Raw genomic sequence first — 12145 nt, forward strand, 5'->3', positions numbered from 1 at the left:
CTCCTTGCTCAAACAAATATGATAAACGAGGCTATTGGTGTCGCTCTCAAGAATGAGCTGTGATCAGAGAGCTTTTGATGTTTGGCAGCTTTAATGGCGCCTCTTGATGAATTGATCTACAGTAATTTTCACTTCATGTGACACTCTGTTTTACTATTGAGCTTGTACTTACTCAGTGTTGTGAATGAATGTTCCATTGAATTGCCAGCAAGTGAATATGTGTGTGGTTTTCTCATTCATCTTGGCTTGCATTTCTTATCTCTGCCTGTTTGATGCCAATGTCAGCGTACTTGAAGCCAGCAAACTTTTTCAAGTGCTTCAAGAGGTTCTTATCAGTTTTCTTTGTAATAATTAGGAGATCTCCTCTATCGGACACGTGACCTTGCTAACACAGACGATAGTTGCAGACACAAACACACACACACACACACAGTCTCACTGGAGGCTCTTGCTTGCAAATGTGGATATGCTTTGAAAATTATGAGCACATAGACAATGACTTTAAAATAAAGTCTTAATGATGAAACAAAAATATAATTATATGTATGATTTCATATACATGTTAGGAGAGTGTCTGACAATATAGATGATTTTATGCTACAAACATTCTGAGATGGGTGTCTGCTATTTTACCTGTTTGATTTTTTTCCAGTATTAAAAATCACAAAGTATAAGATGGAAAAAGGTTGTATTATACGTTATTCCCTGACATCACCAATAGGTGGAGCTACATGCATGAATCAGACAATGAAGACGCCACGGTCAAATGCCCTCAAGCAATAGGAAGAGCTAATCAAATTGCCAGTGTGTCTGTGTCAATTACAAGGGGTCAACTTCATAAGAGGAACAGGCCTAAATCATATTAGCACCTGGATTCTCTGAGCCGTTCCTGAACCTGAAGCAGAAAACATGCAGAGAGGCCAGGCCAACCTTTTAGCACAAAAATAAGATGCACAGGTTGATGATCATGATATAAATACGGTGGCCTTCATAGAGTCACAAACCTATGAGATAATAAGCCATGTTTGTTTTTGATATTAGATAAAAGCTGTTGTGGCTGAAGAATGAACTTTGCCATTTGCAGATCTGGCTGAGATAAATAACAGGATGATACTCTTACAGTGGCAATCCACTATCTTATCACTTCCTTTTATTGGGCCGATAAAGTAAATGATCTTGCTATAGGCGCGCAACTGTTCAAATTCATTATGAGCCTGCTCAGCCAGGCGACTATCGACGTGGCTGCGAGTGTGTGATAAATGCAGCCGAGTCTGTGAAGTGCGTTTTGTCTGTGGTGGAAACAAAGTCGAATGAGGGGTTTTTATAGCCATGCAAAGTTGCACACAGTCTGGGTGCTGAAAAATTGTAGTTTTTTTTTTTTTTAAATCAAATGAAAATGCAAATTGGAAATTCTATTTTAGATAAATATAAAGCTGGGAGAAAGTGGGGTATAAAATCAGTCATTTACATGTTTTTAATCAAGGAAATATGCATAAATGAGCAACAAGAATTATCTTTGTGGCATGTCAACGATGGGGGTAGGGGGATTAAATATAATGCAGATACGTGGTAGGAAAAAAAAAACAATCGGAGTTGTTTCGATTCAGGGTTAGTGATGGTGTTTTGGCCAATGTTAATATGAGAAAAACCTGTGGTCATAAGCTAAAGGAAAAATATGAATATGTTTCTGATGGTTGCCTTTTTTAGAGAGTAGCTACCTCAGAGTTGATTTCAAAGGTAGTTAGATCAGCAATACAAATGGGATAATGAACAAGGTTTGGAATGGTCCCAGAAGGAGCATCTATCTTTGTGGTGAGTGGCAGCTCTGTCAATGAGCGCCATGGCAGTAATGCACTGGTATTTAGGAGGGATGCGTTTTGCTTTTGTGTGTGTGTATCATCTTGCATCCAGACATTTGGCTGTCCAATCCAACGGATGCTCTTATACAGGATGTTGTTAAGTATAACTGAATGGGAGTGTTTTGCACACCAGTCATGGCTCTGTCTCCTGTATTAACATTATCTGGAGTCTGAACACATTCTTCTTTCCTGCCTCCACTCAAATAATAATGGTCCATAATCCCTACCAAGCCAACTTGGCGGTACTGCCGAATTTACAGAAATAATGAGGACTAATAGAGCCAATATCAATCCATTTGACCACTAAATCAAAAATGCAGCTGATGAAAGTGATGGATGTAATGTTTCCCTCCAATTTTCAGAGTCATAAAAGATTAAATAAGTCTCTTGGATCCAGATTAAGCTTCCGCATGAGCTCAACAATAATGACAGTGTAAAATCTTTTTTTGAGTTACTGCCTTTAGTGTTTGAGTTTTGCTAATATAGGAGATTTTTAGATTTTAATTATAGGATGAAACACATGCTCATATTGTGACATAGAGGGGGTTTGGAGATATTAGGAAAAACAATTCACTGGCCCTGATGTTGATTTTAATAAACTTTACTGCAACTAGAATTTTACTAAACTAATTGAATAAAACATTTATAGTGCACAGATAGAGAAAAGATTATTTAAGTTTGTCGCATTATGCTTGTGTCTTTAATTGCAATGCATGTAAAAGCACAACCCTGATACCCTGTTAATCAAACATAGTTCATTAATAATGCATTTGTCTCCAGCAGGTTAGACTACTGTAACGCCCTGCTCACCGGCCTCTCAAAACGAGCCGTAAAACAGCTTCAGTACATCCAGAATGCTGCTGCTCGAGTCCTGACCAGAACCAGGAAGTATGATCACATTAGTCCTGTGCTCAGGTCTCTGCACTGGCTCCCTGTACCTCAAAGAATAGACTTCAAAGCAGCTCTGCTTGTGTACAAGTCTCTCCATGGCCGAGCACCAAAGTACATCTCTGACATGTTAGTGCCATATGAACCATCTCGTACTCTGAGGACCTCAGGGGCCGGCCTCCTGTTGATTCCCAGAGTCAGAACTAAACAAGGGGAATCAGCGTTTCAATATTCTGCAGCTAAAATCTGGAACAGCCTCCCTGAAGTCGTAAGACAGGCCTCTTCTGTGTTCATGTTCAAATCTAGACTTAAAACATTTCTGTTTAGCCGTGTATATGACTGAAAGGTCCTATCTGCACTTTTCTTTCCTTTCCTTCCTTTATTTTTAAATCAGTTTTCAATTTATTTATTTTTCTTTTCTTTTAAAGTAAATTTTATGTTGATTATTTCTATGATGTATTGTGATTTTAATGCATTTTTCTGTTTTGTGAAGCACCTTGAATTACTTTGTGTATGAATTGTGCTATACAAATAAACTTGCCTTGCCTTGCCTAGTTTAGGGTGATCAAGATTGTCCAAAGCACAAGTTCAGTCAAACTACTGTTCTAGAAGGCATATCCTTCTTTACCATTTACATTATTATGTTTTGTGGAGTCTAATTTTACTTTCATACATATAATTTCTCCAGTTCCTAACTATCTTTCTCTAGAATTGACCCAGTGACATCCTTACCGAGTAGGACTGTAACTGTACAACCAGATCAGTCTGTCTGAGGCAAGTTGTTAATTGAATGAAATTGTCCTATACCATTATAAAATCGTTTCAAAATGAAAGAACTTGATTATATCACTTCTGGAAAATACAATTTAGACGTGGTAGATTAGTAGGCGTGGTAGATTAATTTTACTGTAACGTAGAAATGACAAAGAGCCATCACAGTGGACAACACACATGTGATGGCATCAAAAAATGATCAGTCCATCATTACAATCCAATGTGTGGAAACACTGAATTTTACAAAGACATGTGACCATGCAGTGTGGTAAGATATTCTAACAATGTTCCCTTTGGATTATTTCTATGTGGAAAAACACCAGTGGGCTGAACGTTAGGAATCTAAAATGTGAATGGATATGGCATTCATTCTTGTTTACGTGTTTGTTTGTACACATGTTTAATTAACACTAGATTATCTTGTAAGAAATACAAGGAATCTGGAAAACTTCCCCTGCACTGTTCAGTACTCGGGTATCTCTGATTGAATTCTAGGCTAAAGATGTCCAGGATGGATTTTAGGTCAGTGAAACGGATCGTTCAAATTGAACTAATATCAACTATGAATCGTATCAGTGACCAGAATTTATTATATGAATCGAATCATTGTTAAAATGAATCGTTACACCCCTATACTAAGTCTTGTTCTGAAGGTGAAGGGGGTTCTCTCTTCATAGTTGTTCAAAGGCACAATCAGTTCAGGGGATTCTACAGACACTAGGTGGATTTAAATTGTTATATCATTAATAAAACATATGACATAGTGGTCTCATTTGAATAAATTTGGACCAAAATGGAAATTGGGCTTTATGGTGGAGTAGTGGCTATCATTCTCATCTTACAGCATTAAGGCGCACATCCTAGCTTTGTTCCTTCTGTTTAGAGTTTGCTGTACCTTTGTCTACATGGGTTTTCTCTTGCTTCGTCTCCCAAATACATGTTTTTTGGATGATGACGTTTGTGCAACATTTCAACTGAAAGTTATTTGGCATGTAGCCATACCAGATCTCATAATCCAATCAGCAGTGTCTCATAATACCCAACTTTTCTGGTTTCTCATTTCTCTATGTCCGAATTCCTTCACTACTTACTACATAGTGCACTATATAGAGCGTTCGCCATTTTGTAGTGCTGTCCAAATCTACAATTCCAAAATCGAGTGCACTAGAAATATCCAGAAGTCTCTGCAAAAAACCAGTGTGCATCGATCCTCACTAGATTGGCAAATATAGACCACAATGCATTGCGTCTGGACAAATTTTTTATCTTCAGAAGACATTTATCTTCATAAATGGTCATCGCAAAATGCTCATCTCAATTGGATTTAAATTTTGTGAAATCGATGACGTCATTAAATAAAAGTGCCAGTGGTGCATGGTGTCTGTATTGCTTTTAAAATCCAGGGCACTGGATAGTCCCACACTATATAGTTTTTTAGTAGTTAGACCTTAGGGTGGGAATTCTGACATTGTGTTTCATTTTTTAACGTTTCAATTTGTTTTCTGGAAATTACCTTTGTTCCCTGAAATCTTTTTTGTTTTTTTCTATGCTTTGGTTTCTGGAATTTGGTTTTCTTTTCTAAAAAGCAAATTTAGAAGATGTCAAATATTTTTTTAGCTATTTTGTTTGTCATTGTGATCTTCAAAATGTTTTTGTGTCGAATGATTTGTTGATGTGATTTACACTTCAGGGCCACCGTAGTTCCCATAATGCAGGTGAGCAGTGTTTGTCTCAGTTGTTTTTCATAAAGTAAAAGATGCAGTAGTGTGCTTACAGGCCAAAAATCACCTGATAGAGAAACATACTTTTTTATAAACCACTGAATGGATTGATAATTGTGTCTTGTTACTTTAAATAACCTACAATTTCCACAGTCATGACAATGCAAACTAAAAGCTAAATGAACATTGACATATACTTTGTTTTCTTAGTGGCGTACTCAGAGAAGTCTGCAAACTAATTATACATCCTGCTCACATTGCTGTTTTTGCCAGTGTATTTTCAAACTTTACAAAAGTGCAAGCAGATGACAAAACTTGTATTTTTATCCTGTCATGGATGTGTGGCAGACTTTTGTAACACTCTGCAGGAAAGTCTACCGTGCTGATTGAGGTCTTGGCCAGCACTTAGACACCAGAAGCCTCATGCCTGCAACAGAATTTGCCCTGCAGAGTACAAGTTGCAGTCAGCCAACTGCATTAGTGATGCTCCTATGCCCAGTGGCTCCACTCGGGAAAAAGGAGGAGACATAGAAGCCTGCTGCTTTTGTGCGAGTGTCTGCTGGCTGCAGCCACACGGTCGCACTGTAGACGCTGATGCTTCCCAATGAGTGAGTGGGCAGGAGACATTAGTGTACAGGCAGACACATAAATGGCACCAAGATGAAATCAATTAGACTGAGAGAAAGGTCGTTAGGCCCTTGGATGGCTGGTGGTCAAAGTGCAATGCTTATATGCTGTGTTGTATCAGCTGTCAGCATGTGCCCATGTGTTTCTTTGACTCTGCCTGTTTTAACCATTGCACTTGTAAGTTCAGCTGGCTGGTCAAGCAGAAATTCTAGTCTCATAAAGAACTTTTCAGGATCAGACCTGCTGTGATACGTCATGATAGTGTCCCACGAGTTCAGATGTGCGGTGGTGAGTAATCACATGGGTTCGTGCATGCGTTGCCATTGATTTTGTCTTGGCTCCTAGCTCCCCCAATTATCTCTTACTCCAGGCTGCCAGTCCCTTTGCTGTCAGGGGGGAAGCCAGAGACCGGGGCCTCAGCGAGCTGTTTGTTTACATTGCTAATTGCTCCTGTTGTTTCCTTTCATTAGCCCAGCCTGAGCTATTGGGTTGCCTCACTCAACTAAGTGCTCTTAGCCTTCTGGTCCCCTTGCTTATAGTAAATATTGGCAATGTGTACAGTGCCTCCTAACATATGGCAGCAGACTGGAAATGATAGGCTCTGCTGGTGCAGTACTGTTTTATACAGAGCCCCACAGTGCAATGTTCTGCTTCGGCTGTGTCTACTTTAGTGTTGTTATAGTGTTACAAGTCACATAGTTATTTGCTCGAGTTGGCTTGGCTGTGGGGGGAAAAGGAAATCCTGCTGCACCTTGGCTGACACAGAGAGAAATTCCTGTCTACCTGAAGGATCGCTTCAGAAAATCCTGTGTGTGTGTGTGCTCTGTGTTCATGCACCTATGCATTTGAGTGTGTGCCTCTGATATGTTTTCATGTTTGCTAACCCTCTCAGTGAAACAAGTTAGGAATTAAATGATTGTGTGGCAGATTCTGTTATTGTGCATGCCGTCGTAACACACAAGTCCATGCACAATCTCACACACAGCCACACAAAAACCCACAGCATCTTAGAACACACAACCGTGGCTCCATAATGACTGCCATTCCTCTCTGTGCCACATTATTAATTAGCTCAATGATCCTTGCCAATGGGACCTGCACTGCAGATTAGAGCACAGAGCACCCACACCCCTGACTTGCCGCCTCAGCCCGCCAAGGGCCACAAGTGGAGATATGTATGTGTTGCAAGTTGAATATAACCATTTTCTGATGTAGGTTGTTCTTTTTATCTTTGTGAGTGTGCCTCATCGGGTTTCTTTTGTTTCTTCTATAGTGTTTGTCTTTGGTGGTATGTGTGAGTAAAAAGAGCCATTGAATAAGACTATAAATTGTGCCAAAGCACTGGAATAAATCATGGTACCACACAAGCTTGGAATACCCGCATTGAGTTTTTTTGTGTAAGTCCATCCCATAAAGCACATTTACAAGAGTCAGAAGAATCACAGACTGTTTCTAAATATCATTTCCAGTAAACCTGCCTATGATTTTGCACATGTCCTTCGTTAGCATGTGTGCTGTAATCAGTAGATCTAATTTCCCACATCTTCCACTTCTGTTTAATTGCAGGGGTGTTTTTTTTCCCCCCATTTGTGTTTTTAAAAATTCCTTTCTTTGTGAAAAGCTTAGTCACTGTGGCATGCAAATGTGAATTGATATTTTTGTCATTACAGGATGAGAAAAAAAGGGAAAGAGGTGAGGGAGGAGAAGGCAAACGGCCTCTCCAGATGCTTCACAATTGCACGGAGCAAATGAACATAAATGTCACTGTCAAGCTGAAATGAAGAAAAAATGTGCCACAGCAGCAAACTGTGCTAGAGTTGGAGGAGGACAGGACATGTTTTGAATATGAAGATGTGAATGCTAAAGGAGGAGAAGGCTCTGCACCTGGACAAAAATGCCTGCCCATTCAAAGATCCTCCCAAACAAGCCCATCCTCTGAAATACAGAAGTAAACTGGGATGTTCTATGATTTTAGACTTTTGTTCATAACTTGGGGATAATCTGGTAAATCTTCTTGATTGTGCACCAGTCACATGCTCAGAACAAATGCGGAGCAACAATCCTTGGGCCATGAATGTTTGGCACCCTGATACTGCCCATCTAATACAACAGCAAATGTTCACGAAGCTGCAAATGAGGAGCTTCTGCATGTGTGACGATAGATATGCAGGGCATGCAGTCGCTCCAAGGTGACAGTGAGCAGTGTTGTGATTATTGACTGTGTGACCTCATGCTGACCCCAGCCGTGAGCGAGTAAAGGGCAGGGAGTTAGTGTGTGCCGCACCGCCTGTCATGCCCGTCAATACACTGATGAATGGAGCTGGTGGTTATTAAAGCAGAATTAGAGCGAGAAGAGGGAGTGGGGGGAATAAATGATGGCGCAAATGGTTGTGCAGTGGAGACTGTGGAGCCGGATGGCACAGCATCAGTGTCATCAGTCTTTATTACCCTCCAGGGAACAGAGGGGGAAAGACAGGGAGCGGTCAGTGCCATGCAACCCTCAGCCCTCAGCTGCCTGCAGCACCTAAGTCAAAGCTTTCTGCCAGCCAAATTAGCTTTTATCCAACACGCCTGCTTACTTACCTGCATTTTGATGTAAAAAATCTTCATTGTCTTTCACACGAGCGCATTTCATGAACGTGGAGCAAATCTTAAATGAAGAACGAGTGAATCCACATGCAAGACATGTTACGTTTTACCAATCACAGAATTACAGGCTTCTCTGCATTGCCTATTATTCCCTTACCCTCCCTTGTTTTCCCTACTCCATTTTCTGTCTCACCGAGGGAGTGCAGGACCCCCACTGCAATCAATCATGGTGAAGTCACAGTGCACAGAGGAACACTCAGGGCACTGCGAGGATAAGCTGGATAGAAAAGAGAAGGTGGAAAACCTAGAGCTGTTTAGACGGAGGCTTGAAGGGAGGGGAGGGTGGGATGGGTTCACTGCACAGTCAAGGAGCGGGCACACTCTCCACCAGGGTGAGTCAGGGGTGGGTGGGTGAGCAGTGCCATCGTTAAAGACCCTTTGAGGCACAGTCCCTCAGCAGAGAGCTGTGACTGCATACAGATGTGAGCATGCCATTGATATGCTCCCCCTGTGCTCCTGCTGCTGCTTCGCTCCAGATCTTTTTTCCTAATTAGAAGTTTATTTATTGATACCCCAGTTAATGTCTCTCCTGATTTTGCAATAGGTCTGTCTGCATTACCCGAGAGAACAATTTACGGCAGTGTTTGGAGCAATACTTTGACCAGTTTTGGGGCTTTCCTCAGGACACCACACAACAAATTAAAATGTTTAGATGAATAGGTAATTAGATTTCTGCTTCAACACCTACCACCTTTAAGATTTTTTCCTAAATTTTAGCATACATTTTGTCCTGAAAAACAAAACCAAAATCGACTTTTTTAAAGCCAGAAATGGTATACATCACATTCATTGTTTTACGCCGCTATTTACTAGAATTTTCAGCACTGTGCAGCACAGCAAATATTGATAAATGAGGCCCAGTATGAGGAGAAGATGACAGTGATGCTTTTGCAGACACACTAAGTGTAATGCATTTAAGTACAGCCAACATTTTATCAAATAAGTTTATTGTATTACTTACCCGGAGTCAGGGAAACTCATCTATAATAATCCCTTCTTCTTGCATTCTGTTGAAAAATAGCTGCTGCACTGGCGATAACTGCAGAGCATATTAAGAGGGGAGCTACACTAAGAGCATCCAGCATCTCCATACTGAGGAAATGATCTTTCCCGCGACATCAAGGTGGGATGGTCTGTCATAATTTCAAATGCACCACCTTGGACATTGTATATAAAATAAAAGATTGTTTAATTGTTATTTTTTGGCATGTGGTTTAATAATGTACTTGTATTTCAGTATGTTTTAATACGTTATATATTTTATTTATAAATAACAACATCAGTTGCTTAAAATTCACTCTCACTGTTGACATTTTCGCCTTTGTCTGATTAACATTAAACAAATCTGAAGATAAGCATTTATTTTTTTCCCCTTGTTTTCTCATGCGCATACCTTCATGGGCCCTTCTACAATAGGAACTGAATCTGCGTGGTAATGTGGAACGTTTTCTATGTAGCCACTCATCTAAAATACTCTTTTACTATACCTTGTAAGTTTTAATGAGATGAAATGTCATGATAGTGTCTTACTTTTAAAAAATATATAAATCAGTAAACAAACCAGCCTTTACAAGGATTAAAAAGTGAATTTTTTTAACATTTGTTTTGAATGTCACTAATCAGTCTATGCACTTTAAGGGGCGCTGTTTCAAATAGGTTTTGTTTTTATCATATAATTTCCCATGGCAGGTTTTTGTGTGTAGGGTATATAAAGTTTTTAGAAAAAATAACCAGTAAAATTGGAATGCAGTCCACTTGAAGTGTCACAACATCTGGTCCCTTAGTAAACTGCTGCAGACATGCTGACACCACATTATTATTAATGTCAAAGCTTAAACAGGTCCACAAAATTTTTCATATTTTGTGAAGACAATGTTTTTGAACAAACTCAATTTTGTTTTTTCTTAGTAATCATAAATGAAGATGTAGAAAATATAAATAAAAGTTTAAATATTTTATGTTCGCACACAGAAATATACCTGTGTGTTTGAATATGGGGTTGTGTTGTGAATACAATTCTGGGGAGAAGGTGCAAGTGAACCAAAACAGCTGATTATACAAAAACATACTATATTCAGAGTTAATAGTTTGAAAAGTAATAACTGTTATTTAATCATCCTTGCCTCTCTTAACTCCAAATAATGGAGTGGTTAATAAACATTACATTTGGTTCTTCAGAAGTTATGCGTTATTATCAACAGAATGGTGGGCTAACCACAAACACAAGACAGCGTTCTTGCAGTTTGAGGTGTCCTTTTTAAACTGCAACCAACCCCACCACACCACTAATTACTCAGTCAGAAACAAGGAAATTAAATTTTCTGCATTTAATTAAACCACTTACAATTCATGAAAATCAGAAAAAAGACAAAACAAAAACTGTTTACTCATTAAAATCCCAGTCTGATCATCTTTTGATCTATTGTAAGAGCATTCCTAGTGGTCTTTTCAAACTTCAAACTTCAAACTTTATTGATTTGTATAGCGCCTTTCATTTTGGTTAAAAATACACAGCGCTTAACATAAAAGCAGATAAAATAGTCATAAAATACGAAAATTATTTAAAACAGAAAACACAGGACAATCACACACAGATGGGACCCCTCCCTCACCAGATTCCTCCCTCCACCCACCCAGTTCTCCCAGTAGAACCCTGTAAAACAACGAAGAACTGCAGCATGAAGAAAATGTCTGGCTTGGCGCTGCTATAAATTATGATTATGCCGTTTTTAGGAACAATCTAAAAAGCTGTGTCATTCTATGGGACATAGACAACCCCCCACATCTCCAACCTAACATTACCGGTGCAAAAAAAATGCCAAGCAATATGGGAGCTATCTAGCTGTACAGTTTTGAGCCAGATACCAGCTCGGAAGACATGGATCTATTTATCTGCAAGTGGATACATCAGAATGGAGTGGAGCAGAGAGCAGAAAAATTATTCTTAAACGATCAGTTCCTTTTACATGAGCACAGAACAACGGCAACAACAGTAGTAAAATCATATTTTTTCAAATCCACATGTCCTTAATGTACGGTTTGTCCTCCATCATAAAAAATGCTACGAGAACATTTTCATTGGAGTTGGTCTTTAACACTATATTTTTAAACATAGACAAATAGAGAGTTCAATATTTTAAATAAAGTAATTTCCCACGTCAGTTGATGCTGACATTACTTCTGTCATCTTGAGTTACCAGTGTTGTGATCATGAATGGAGACTGAATATTTTTTAAGGTGATTCTATGGCTCTTGCTATATCAATGAGGGTTTTTCTACTTTAACTACCATGTATGGAAGGGTTTTAATTTGTTTATGGAAACAAAGAACATTTAAAAACATTGGAGAAAACTAGTTCACAAAAATTGTGAAAGTACAAGGCAAATTTACAGCTTGTTGCATCTCTGAAGATTCTCCTTCAGACTGAAAAGATTTAACATAGATTTCAACCAAACCATCAACAGTAGCACAAAAAGTGTGTCAGCTAGACCAGATTATATCATCCCTCTTCGTTTCAGCACCCTTGGTGTTCCTGCCCATCTCCCCCAGCTGCATCTTCAAGTCCAGGTGCTGCTACAGCGACAAACTCATGGATCACAATCAACCCCCTCGTTCCACACAAGAACA

The sequence above is a fragment of the Oryzias latipes genome, chromosome 7, assembly GCF_053564925.1.
Source record: "Oryzias latipes strain Hd-rR chromosome 7, Olatipes_Hd-rR_3.1".
NCBI classification, from domain to species: Eukaryota; Metazoa; Chordata; class Actinopteri; order Beloniformes; family Adrianichthyidae; genus Oryzias; species Oryzias latipes.